This window comes from Pseudopipra pipra, chromosome 1 (genome assembly GCF_036250125.1).
Source record: "Pseudopipra pipra isolate bDixPip1 chromosome 1, bDixPip1.hap1, whole genome shotgun sequence".
Classification (NCBI taxonomy): Eukaryota; Metazoa; Chordata; class Aves; order Passeriformes; family Pipridae; genus Pseudopipra; species Pseudopipra pipra.
In genome coordinates, this window is record NC_087549.1 from 50139189 (window position 1) to 50150168 (window position 10980).

Sequence of the window (10980 nt, forward strand, 5' to 3'; positions counted from 1 at the left end):
ATTCCAGTTTTCTTACTGAATGATGGCATGCAGAATTGGGCATCTATAGGAAGTTATTGAATAAATACACCTAAACACTCTTAAAATATTTTTCTAGAAAAGGGTAAGACTGAGAGTATGGAATCCACTGGAGGAAAAGGATTGAATAAACAGCTCTGATATTTTTCCATGTTAAAAAAAAAAAAAAAGAAAAGAAAAAAAAAGAAAAAGCAATATTTCAGTTCTATGACTTCTAAGTTTATGCCTAGACAGCAGATCTGGAAAGCTGATGCTTTCCTGATATGTAAACCTTTTTAAAGTCCAAATGAAGCTGGGACTTGGTAGTGGTTTTGATTGTGATTTTTGATGTAGAAGAGTACACAGCATTTTACATTCCACCCCCAGCCCCTTATGACAGACAGAGAATAACATTTTTTTCAGGTCTTATTCTTGCACTGTTTCTAGGCCTAGAACATCATCAAACAGTGAATATACAATCATACCATCTCTCACATACATTATGGAACCTACAGCTTCTGCTTGTCAACTGTAAAATCTTGGCTTTTCAAATCACTCATAAAAAACAGAAGTTAAGATAGGTTTAGTAAAATCAAGCTCTGATGACATTTTGATGACATGCTCGAACTTCAGTCAGAAGTTTAAAACCTGTAACAGTGTATTTCCAATCAGTTTTTAGGCAGATATTAGATATCAAAGTCAGAGTATGTAGAGAATCTGTGAATTCTCAGAGGATATGCACTTCGATCTGTTTAATATTTTATTCATTATGCTTTAATTGAAGATATTTGCTTTTTCTCGTTAAGATAAATTAGTGAATTGATCTTTAGTGCACTAAATGAAATATGTTAGTATAATGTTAGGGTTGGTGTCTTTAATGGAAAAAAAGTCATAGGAGTTAAAGTTACAATGTTCATACAGCACCCTTAATTCAGTTAAGCTGAATGCTTGTAGTTTTATTAAATAATAGATATACTGTTAAATTTAATGTTGCATTTTATAAGTGCAGTACAAGTGATGAGACATAGTTACTGTGGGCACACTTTCTCTGGAATTATTGAGTTCTGTTATCAATAACCCCATGTATACATACAATACTTTTTATCCCAAAGCTTCTCAAAGTGATTTAGCTATGATAGGCCAGGTTTTGAATCCTGGTTGAAATGGATTTACCATGAAACTTCCTATTTACACATGCAAACACTATGATGAGGTTTGAATGCATTGCTCTAGTCCCACAATTTGTATGATGCGATCAGAAGTTTCCAGTTTGAGCTCTGCTCATATCTGTGAAGCAAGCAATCACTGAAAAACAACACTCTACCTTTTTAGTAGCTTTTCTGTCTTTTAAAAACACTAGATGCAGAGAAAGAAAGCTGAGCTGTTCACATAGAGACCAGGGCAAAGCAATCTCAATGAGTTCCACAAACCTACTGGCTTGGTTTGCACATTGAAAGTTACCTGCATGTGCAAAACCAAAGGAAATGATACCAAAGTGACCCAAGTTCCAATTCTGTATTATGGGTTTAAGGGTAAAGTCTGTATGCCCCAAAGAGAAAAGGATGGCTTTGGTTACAAAAGGCATCCAGATTCAGAGAAAAGCCTAAAATACCAATTCAGATATGCTTCTAATTTCAGTTAACACATTGAGGAAGTCAGAGTGTTTGTACAATCTTGCCTGCCTAGACAAAGCTGCAGTAAAAGAATGTGATGGATATCTGATTAAAAAGCTTTTTTAGTTAAGTAGTTTAACCAGGTTTTTTCTGTAGGCATTTAAGTCTGTTTATTTTTTAAAATTTTGGTTTTACTCCTTTTTTTTTTTTTTAATAGTAACATTTCAGTATATAAGAGAATATTAGGGGCAGAAATTTGGGTCCAGCTCCCTTTAATCTTGTTTTTTGTTTGGAGTAAGAGAAAACAGTAAGAACTCGTGTAACTGATAAAGAGCATTTGCAGTGTAAAGAGACACTTTAGAAGTTTTGCTTTGGCTATTACTAGTTGTAATACATTTTATGAAAGGGTCTCAGAGCACTGTCTGTGTATTATTTGAGTAGGACAAACAACCCTTAAAGCTCAGCGTTTCTTTTCATTGTACCTATTTTACTGTTTAAAAAATACAGACAGATAAAATAATGTCAACTGTTGTGCCTATAGTCAAAACCTCAAGCAATACCTACTAAAAGAAGTGACCTGTTTTTCAGAGTGCTTTCTTTGGTGCCTAAAAGTAATGGCTGTAACAGCTCATGCGGACAGTGCAATTTACTGTCACAGTAAAGTGTTTCACATTATGAGAAAAAAGTAAAACCCTCCAAAATACAAAGCCCTCTCCAAAATAAAACCTACAAAAATAAAATAAATCAGATTATTTAATACATTCTGTTTCTATACATATGGTACTAATCATCCTGTAGTGTGTTTTCTTCTGCTGATCCAGAAAAAATGCCGAGAGAAGTGTCTCTGTGAACCTCCATCTCTTTTATTTTTTTCAGTCAGGGAGTCTGCACAAATTTTCCCACAGGCTCTTACTTTGTTTGAATGTCCAAAATTATGTCTTGCAAGGTCACGTATTACACTGCACACAAGTGCATATGCAAGGTATCTGCTGCCTTAGAGGATTAATGAGATTAAGATTGACATACTTGAGATAAAGCTGTTTCATGCTTTTAAGAAAATCATATTATCCAATTACCTTAGCAATAGCATTTTTCCAGTATCAAAATATCAAGCAGGAACATCACTTGCATGATTGTTTTTACTCTCATGAAAAAAGGGGAAGAGCTAAACTCAGATCTAACAATGAACACGATTGTTTTTGATAAAATAGAACTATTATTATTCACACTATCAAAGTAATAGAGAACCTGGAAACATTTCATTCTGCAAATGATCTTTAGGCTAATGTACAATTCTTTCTTTACAAGCCTAAAAATGAAGAGTACACTTCACTTACACAAAAAGCATAGTGAATCAGAACACCATTATTACACGAAAATATATAGAAAATAGTTGACAAAGGCCTCTGAGACATGCAGCTTGCTGAAACTTAAGACTTCAGCATACACCTAGAAATAAATTGTTACATGTATGAAAGCTAAGTCTGACAATAGTTTCTTCTGGTTAAGTTGCTGATATTCTCTTGTAAACAGAGGAGACTATAAAGATGAAGTACTGCTACTAGCCAACATCTTACCTGGATTCAGCATCATTTAGTGTATAGATTACCTGTCCTGATCTTTAACTAAATTTATGTTATTCTGGAAGTGTTCACACTTTGTCATTAGCCAGGCTGGACTGACTAGTCATTTCCTTTAATGCATTTTTTGATCTAAAGGAACTGGATTTTTCTAATAGGTAGTCTAGGACCCCAAATACAGAGATCAAGCAAACAGGTATACTAGTCTCTCTCTTTTCAAACATTAATTTCAAAAGCTCACACATAGTGATATGTGAAATAAGACCAGAATGTAGTGACAAAAGTAAAGAAAACAGTTTTTATTCAATTTCTAAACAATTAAATTAGAATACTTAATTTCCTTCTTTTTTTGCCCCAAATAGTTATTAACTTACCTTACTGGATGAAATAGCAAACAGACTGTCTCTATAACAAATTAAGTTCATTATTGATCTCGTTTGATTTGGTTTATTGCAGCTGAAATCATTAAAGCTTCTCCCCATGCTTTGCCAAAGCAGTGTGGATGACTGTAGAAGTAAACAAAAGAACTGGAAGGAGTGGCTAGCGATTGCTCACAGCAGTAGACTTGTAACTTTAGCTTTCTATTAGTATGCAAATACTTAATGAATTGAAATCACATAACTGAAGAACAATGCTTAATGACTGCTCAGTGCAGATTTTTCAAACCCATGCAATTTGGTCTTAGTCATTATTATGCCTCTTCTGAATGCTGTAAAGGAAGTTTCAATTGCCATCTTCCATTTACTAAGCCTATTCCTGGCACTCATGAATATTGAATTAATCAGACCAATAAGTATGAGTAGCATTTTTTTCTTTCAATGTGCATATGTTAAGAATCATTGAAGTATGCAAAAAAAGGAAGCCTTAGAAAGCAGGAAGAACAATATATGTTTAATAAGCCTCAAGTGTTTTCATAAAGGCAGATAGGAGGGTTGCCTCTCTTTAGGACAAACTTAATATACTCAGTATCTGTAGCAACACTTGCTTTAGCTTGTACTCTTTGAGCAATCATGTTCTACTATAAATTAATTTAATTTAGCTGACTTATCTCCATATTTTTTTACGAGAAGAAAATTAATAGCCAGAAAATTAATAGCCAGAACAAAGAGCCTGTCCAAGAGGGAACATTATTTCCACAATTCTGTGCCTACCCCTTGCATCAAACATGAACAAACAGGGTGAAGAACTGCAATCCTCCTTCACACAACGGTAATTTGGAAATTCTTCTAAACCAGTATGAATCCTCATAGAGTCAGCCAATAGACAAAATTCTGCAAGCACCACTCCAGTTTATAATGTTCATCCATCAAAAAGTGTCTTACCCACTGGCTTGTCAATCTGATTCACATTCAGTTTTATGTAGAGGAATGTGTGTCTTTTACATGAAACTACCATGTCTTGATTCCAGATACATTTTCTCCTTCTGCTTTATGCATAAAAATCCAACCAACCAACCCTGAAAAGGGCCATGCCAATACAATGATTCCAGCCAAGTGCCTTACATGTTCTGCAGAAAGGAAGGCAAACAGCAACTACCATGTCCATTAGCTGAGGGAAACGTAACTGAAGATCACAGAACAGGACTCTCGGCTGGGACCTCAAACTAAAACTGCTTCAGTGATACTCATGTATGATATTCTCTCAGTGGCAGAGGGTAGACATTTGTTCTCATCTTTCACAATACCCTTGAAGCACTCTATGCCATTGTTTATAATGACATATGGCTTCTTGCCCAGTTAAGGACAACAGGATGACTGTTAACATGAATACCAATCCTTGAAAGGACACTTTCAATGACTAGCAATGGAGAAATGTTTTCTCATTTCTTCTATATATCTTCTTTTGTGGTGACTGGTTGCCATCAAAAGCAATCCTGTTAGATGAGATGTCATTTTATCTCTCTTTCACTACACACCACCACAAGCCCACTATCAAGCAGACAGCAGGAGACTAGCTAGTGGGTGGAGAACATGTAGCTGAATCTGAATCCTTGGAAGAAAACACATGTGGTGGAGAGAGCATTTTGAGAAACAGCGCTTACGCTGTTTCTTTTGGCTGACTGTAACTGGGTAGTCTCTGGTGCTTTGCTAATGTGCTCTCACAGGCAGTTGCTGTAAGTAATGCAGTTAAGATGCCATCTCCAGCTGGTTATTATCTTCTGTCACATTTTAGTGGCCAGTGGACAGACTTCACTGAATCTTCCACAACCCTTTGTTTGGATTACAGCAATGCAATATACCTGCATAAGAAGATTTCATTTGGCTGTAAGGAAACTTTCTTGGTTTCAGAAAACCACACTGTGTATTTGCAGTGACTCTAAATGGTCACCTCTCTTCTACACTAGTGTCCCCTTTGATATCAAATCTAGGTGACTGTCTTGACTCTTATCTGCTGGGAACTGAATTGCTGTAGACCAGGAAACCTCAAATATTTCCTAAAAACTGGTTAGCAGGCTGGGGTTATGTCAGTAAAACAAAATTAGACACAAACTTATTTGCATAAAAGACTCCTGGACACAATTCAAAGACTGTCTTTGGAAGCCCTGGCCCATCAGAACTGTCACAGTGCCTCATCCATCTGCATGACACATTGTTTAGCCTTTGGTGAGAGACATACATATCTATCAGAAATCTAAAGAAGACAGTCCATTGTACAATTTTAGGGTAAGAGGATGAAAGGACAAAGAATATACAACAGATTGATGTTCTTATTCCTTAATTCACTAGTGACAGGAGCTCACCTGTGCAACAAGCACAGCACAAGGCAGAATAGAAAATGTGGCCAGCTGACCAGGCTCAGACCACTCTTCTGGCACTGTAGTGTTTCCTCACTCAAGAGCTGTACTATAAATTCCATTTTTGAAACAAACAAACAAAATATCCAGTAACTGGATTAAGGGAAATACTCCTTATGACTTTGCACAGACTGAGGAAAATGTATTGCTGCTCAGCGTTTTCTTCCCCATCTACTTTGCATGTTTCCACAACAAAAGTTAAGCTTTCAAACTCAGATGCAGGTTGAAATGTTGTTTCTGTTGTTGTTGCTGTTTGTTTTTTTTTTTGTTTTTTTTTTTACAGTGACATTACTGAAAATGGTAAGATTAGAATTCTCCAAACATTTAAGGCTACAGAAAGAAGTCAGATCCAGGACTGAATCAAATCTTATCCATGAAGGAACTGAAATAGATACCAAGTGCCAACTGTTATGTGCAGCCATAATTTTAATAAACATTTCTCACATAACAGTGTATGTAATGTAGTGTCACCCAAGTATGTTGCTAACTCCTACTTATGCTATGCTAGCAATAGGATCCAGTTGCCAGAATTATGTTCCTTAATGGATGTGCTATTAGAATGTAAGGATGGTAACAGAATGAACTGATGGTAATTCAAGTTAATGTAGAAAAAATAAGATCAGTGCCAGTATATTCAATATTAAGAAGTTACAGGATGGTAATAAAACTAAAGGACAGAGAATTATCACTTAAAGAAACACGGGCAGATAAAACTGCAGCTAAATGTGAAGTACTCACATTGCTGTAGAACAGCTCTCTGTAGAACAGTACTTAGGAGGTCTCCATTACTGAATTACTGAAGACACCAAAGGTCAGTACAGGTTTTAATTAAATGAATAAGAACACAACAGTTGTTCGTGGTGAAATATGTGGCAAGATCACTCTTACCAACACAGTTGAAAATTTCTTTTTTTACTAATTTTTTTTTAGCTAAAATAAAGGACTGCAAAGATAAGGAAGACAATTATACTGAAATGCTCTCCTATATATTTGTCTCAGTATAGCACTGACATCTGAGTGGGTTTGCAGGTAGGCTAAATAACCAAGATATAGATTTAAAGGAATTACCTCTTAGTAATATAGTTTTTAAAAATACGTTATTTTGTGCTTTCTTTATATTTTCCACAAATTCCCTAATTGTATTCATTATTCCTATTACCTATGTCACTATTTAAAAACTGAAGTAAATTAGTTTTCTGTGAATATTTTTTTCAGTTTTAATGTTCCTAGATACTAGCTGATTTCAAAAATCATGAATATTTAAGAATTTCCAAATGTTTTCATGATTATCCTATTACCTGGAAGCTGACATAGAAAACATTAAAACATTTGATGCTTTATTTCACAATTGTCCAAATCATTTCCCTAGCTTTACCAGAAGTATGTTTCATATGAGCTCAATAAAAAAACTTGACACTTATACCTCATGTACTTCGTAGTTCTGACTGGAAAATTGAAGGAGAAATAACATATGCACTAATTTTCAATTTATAAGGGAATATGGAGAAAAAAAAGCAAGTCTTGAGATACATGAAAAATGGAAGGTCTATATTAATGGATATTAATACAACTTTCATCTACATATATACATATATATATAGGAAGATTTGAACATGGTAGTTGCATCTGAAATGCAAACACTACAAATGAGGAAAACATAGACATAACCTGAAAATGCAGATGGACTGGCATAGATAAGCCCAGTATAACAGATCTAACATAAATTGCTGTGGCGTAAGGATGAACACCTTGTAATTTAACATACCATGTTAACAAATCATAATGTACTTACTGGTCCTTATTAGCACCCTGAACCTAGGATCTATTTGGCCATCCATGGACATAGGCAACAGAAAGAGGCTGGAACTGGGACTGAGCAGTATCTCCTAAGAAACTATGGAAGTGCCTTGTCCTGAGACTGGAAAACAAGTCACTTAGATTATGAGTTTCTTAGCACTACACATGGCATAATAATGCCCATTATAGGCAACCTTCACACAGGAAACCCAGTGCAGTATGAACCGGAACCCTTTGCCACCAGAAAATTCTGACTACATCTAGAAACTTATATTTTTTTTATAGTATTTCTCAGTGTATCTCACCAAATGGCAAGCAATGCAAATGTGGAACTCTAAGGGTTGCACTGCTGTCTCCACCTACTGCACTTCAGTTTTGAGAAATAAAATTTCCATCCTCAGCCCCAAGTGTCTGACACAACTGACTTCAATCTCATCAGTTGTGACTAAAGGAAAACTTATGACTGACTCACATAAGAAGAAAAGAGGATTAACACAAAAAATGTCATCCTTTGTATTTTTCTCAATCTCTTAACAAATGGACCAAGGACAACGTGAACAGCAATTACGGGGAACATTGAATGGCAAAACTATAATCAGAGACAAACTCTGCAGTGTATTTTATACTCTATTAGCTCCAAAAATCATGAATTCATAGAAAACAAGACTGTCAAAAATATCCCAATGTATTTAGACCCTATTGTTCGAAGAAAAGAACTGCCGCTTACATTTTGTCTTTATAGCATTGCCTCATTTCATTTTTTCCAGAGGAGAAGCTAGTGGAGAAATAGAGGCTGTCCACTGCCTTATAAGTTTTTCTTTCAAGGGAGGGAAACCATTTTGAAGAAGAATTTTGATAAAACATGAACAGTTCTTTCTCACCTTCCTTCACTTTTGTCCAACCATAAACCCGGATCAAACAGAAGCACTTTCCTGAAGTAAAAATCAGCCAAAAAAAAGGACATTATCTTTGTACAATCCAGCTCATCACTCTTAAAAGAAGAAATAGAAAATAAAAATGCAATTCTGTTCCCAAAATGCAGGTAAGAGGAAAACATTTGCTTGGCGGTCTTTAGACTAGTCTGGGATAACATCTCTTTCTGAAGATGCACCTTTCTGAACCTCCCCTAGACCTCCAAGGATGAACATTGTGCCTCAGCACCAGGGCTGGAAACAGAGCCAGATGGGGTAAAGAAAGACAGTGCAATGCAGGAAGACTCTGCACTCGATACAAATTCCAAACTATGAGAAATAAGCCCATCTGCAATACAAACTACTGCCAACTCCTTCCACAGAACACTTATATGGAAAATATCACAGCAAGCTAGATAATTGTTTGTTATTTCCATGTATTTACACTGAGAATTCATGCAGATACATTTATGATAAAAGCCCTTACGAGCAAATGTGAAATCAATGTTGCCTGTGATCTCTAATGTACTCAGATCTGTCAAGATAAAGAAAATTATCCTGAGTACCCTGAGTTGAATTCTGATACTGTCACAAGATGAGCTTGCATAAACAAATAGTTGCCTCTTTGAAGGATCAGTTTAGGTCGTGAGAGTTTATGTCCTGGGCCACAGACAATAACTTAAATTACAAATGAGTTGATAAAAGCATCTATTAAACAGTTAATGGGTTAAATAAAGCAACAAAGAAGCATCATAATAATGAAATTAAATTCTCATTTGTCCACTGTGGTAATGAATTTCCAGCTTTCTTCTTACTTTGGGTATTTCTAATTGTTCTAACACAGGACACCAGCCTTTTGGTACAATTGTGAGAAGGTCACCAGGAAAACAACAGATATACAGAATAATTCTACAACCCACTAACAGACTAGTACTCTGCTGCTGTTAATACACATTTATATTGCAGGACAGCTAAAAGGCCTCAGTTAGGTCCTGTGCCCCATTGTAGAAATACAAAAGGGAACAAAGTCCAAGCCCCAAAGGGCTTGTAGTGTAAAAAGATAAGTGATACAGTGAAGAGAAAAGCAATGGGATGCATTCAAAATAGACTGACTCTTTTAATACCTATATGCATTTTTCATCCTTTCAAGCTGCCAAGAGTGAAGAATAATCCTGACTCGCTTCCTTGAATCTACTGTACTCTTTGAATATTACTTCCAATGTTAACTGATGCTTGGATAAGATTTTCCTTTAAAAAACCCCAACAATTTCAAACCTGTTATATTTCCCTTGTTTTTATAATGACATATCATTAAAAAAAATGAAACAAAATTAAGTGAAAACCAAAATGAAACTACCAGTAAGGATGGGAAACACAGCGAGAATTTAGTTATTCTAAGTGAGAATTTAGTTATTCTTACCCTTGACAATTGTTGGACGTATTTTCATACAGACACAGATAATGTCCTCTAATTCCACTTCAGGAGTCTATTCCTGTCAGCTAAACATTATCTAAAGGTCCCTATGGAGGTGTTCATTTAAAGCTGATGCTGGCACAGTTTTTCACTCTTTTCTAGCCATCTGGTCACATACTGAATTGTCAGCTATTTTATCTGAGACCAAGAGGAAGACTGAAGGAGTAAACAAAAACATCAACAAAAGAAATCTCAGAGTCCAAAGTAACCACAGCAATCAAGACTAAAGTTATGATTTCTTCTCACCCACAAAATTCAGACAAAAGAGACTTAATAAAAAGAAACCCCAAAGCTCAAAAGGTTGCAGCCTGAGGCTATTTTGAAACCCCTTTCCCTCTGCAGTCCATACACAGATCTGTAAACACACTCTGAGCATTTGTATTGCCTCCTCTTCCCCCACCCCACCCTCCTAACAATTAATATAAAATATACATATCCATTCATTTACATTTAAAAATTAGAATCCCAGAGGCTGGCTATCAAAATTATTTTGCATGCCACTCCATAAAACCTTTTAATATCAATTTTTAAATGCGGATGCCTCAGTCCTACGCTTTGTCTGCATACTGACTTAAAAAACAGAATGTGGAAGCTGACTGTCTCATTCAAGCAACCATATGAGAGATCTCGCTACAGTTTCTATACAGATAGACAAGAGTCCCACTACATTAAAATGAAACCAAATCATCTTAGCAAACCTCTTTTTTCCTCATGGTCTTCTCTCTTCTCTGTGCGACGTTGTTCCATCTTACACACACACTTAGATGTGCCATAAGTGCTTCATTTAAAGTGCATAAAAGCTATCCACAGCTCT

General features: G+C 35.7%; 1 protein-coding gene across 8 annotated transcripts in view; it reads right to left on the reverse strand.

Annotated features, from left to right (window-relative positions):
• The window catches only part of DLGAP1 (DLG associated protein 1), a 414143-nt gene that overhangs the window by 128566 nt on the left and 274597 nt on the right, over positions 1-10980 (reverse strand). The window lies entirely within an intron of this gene.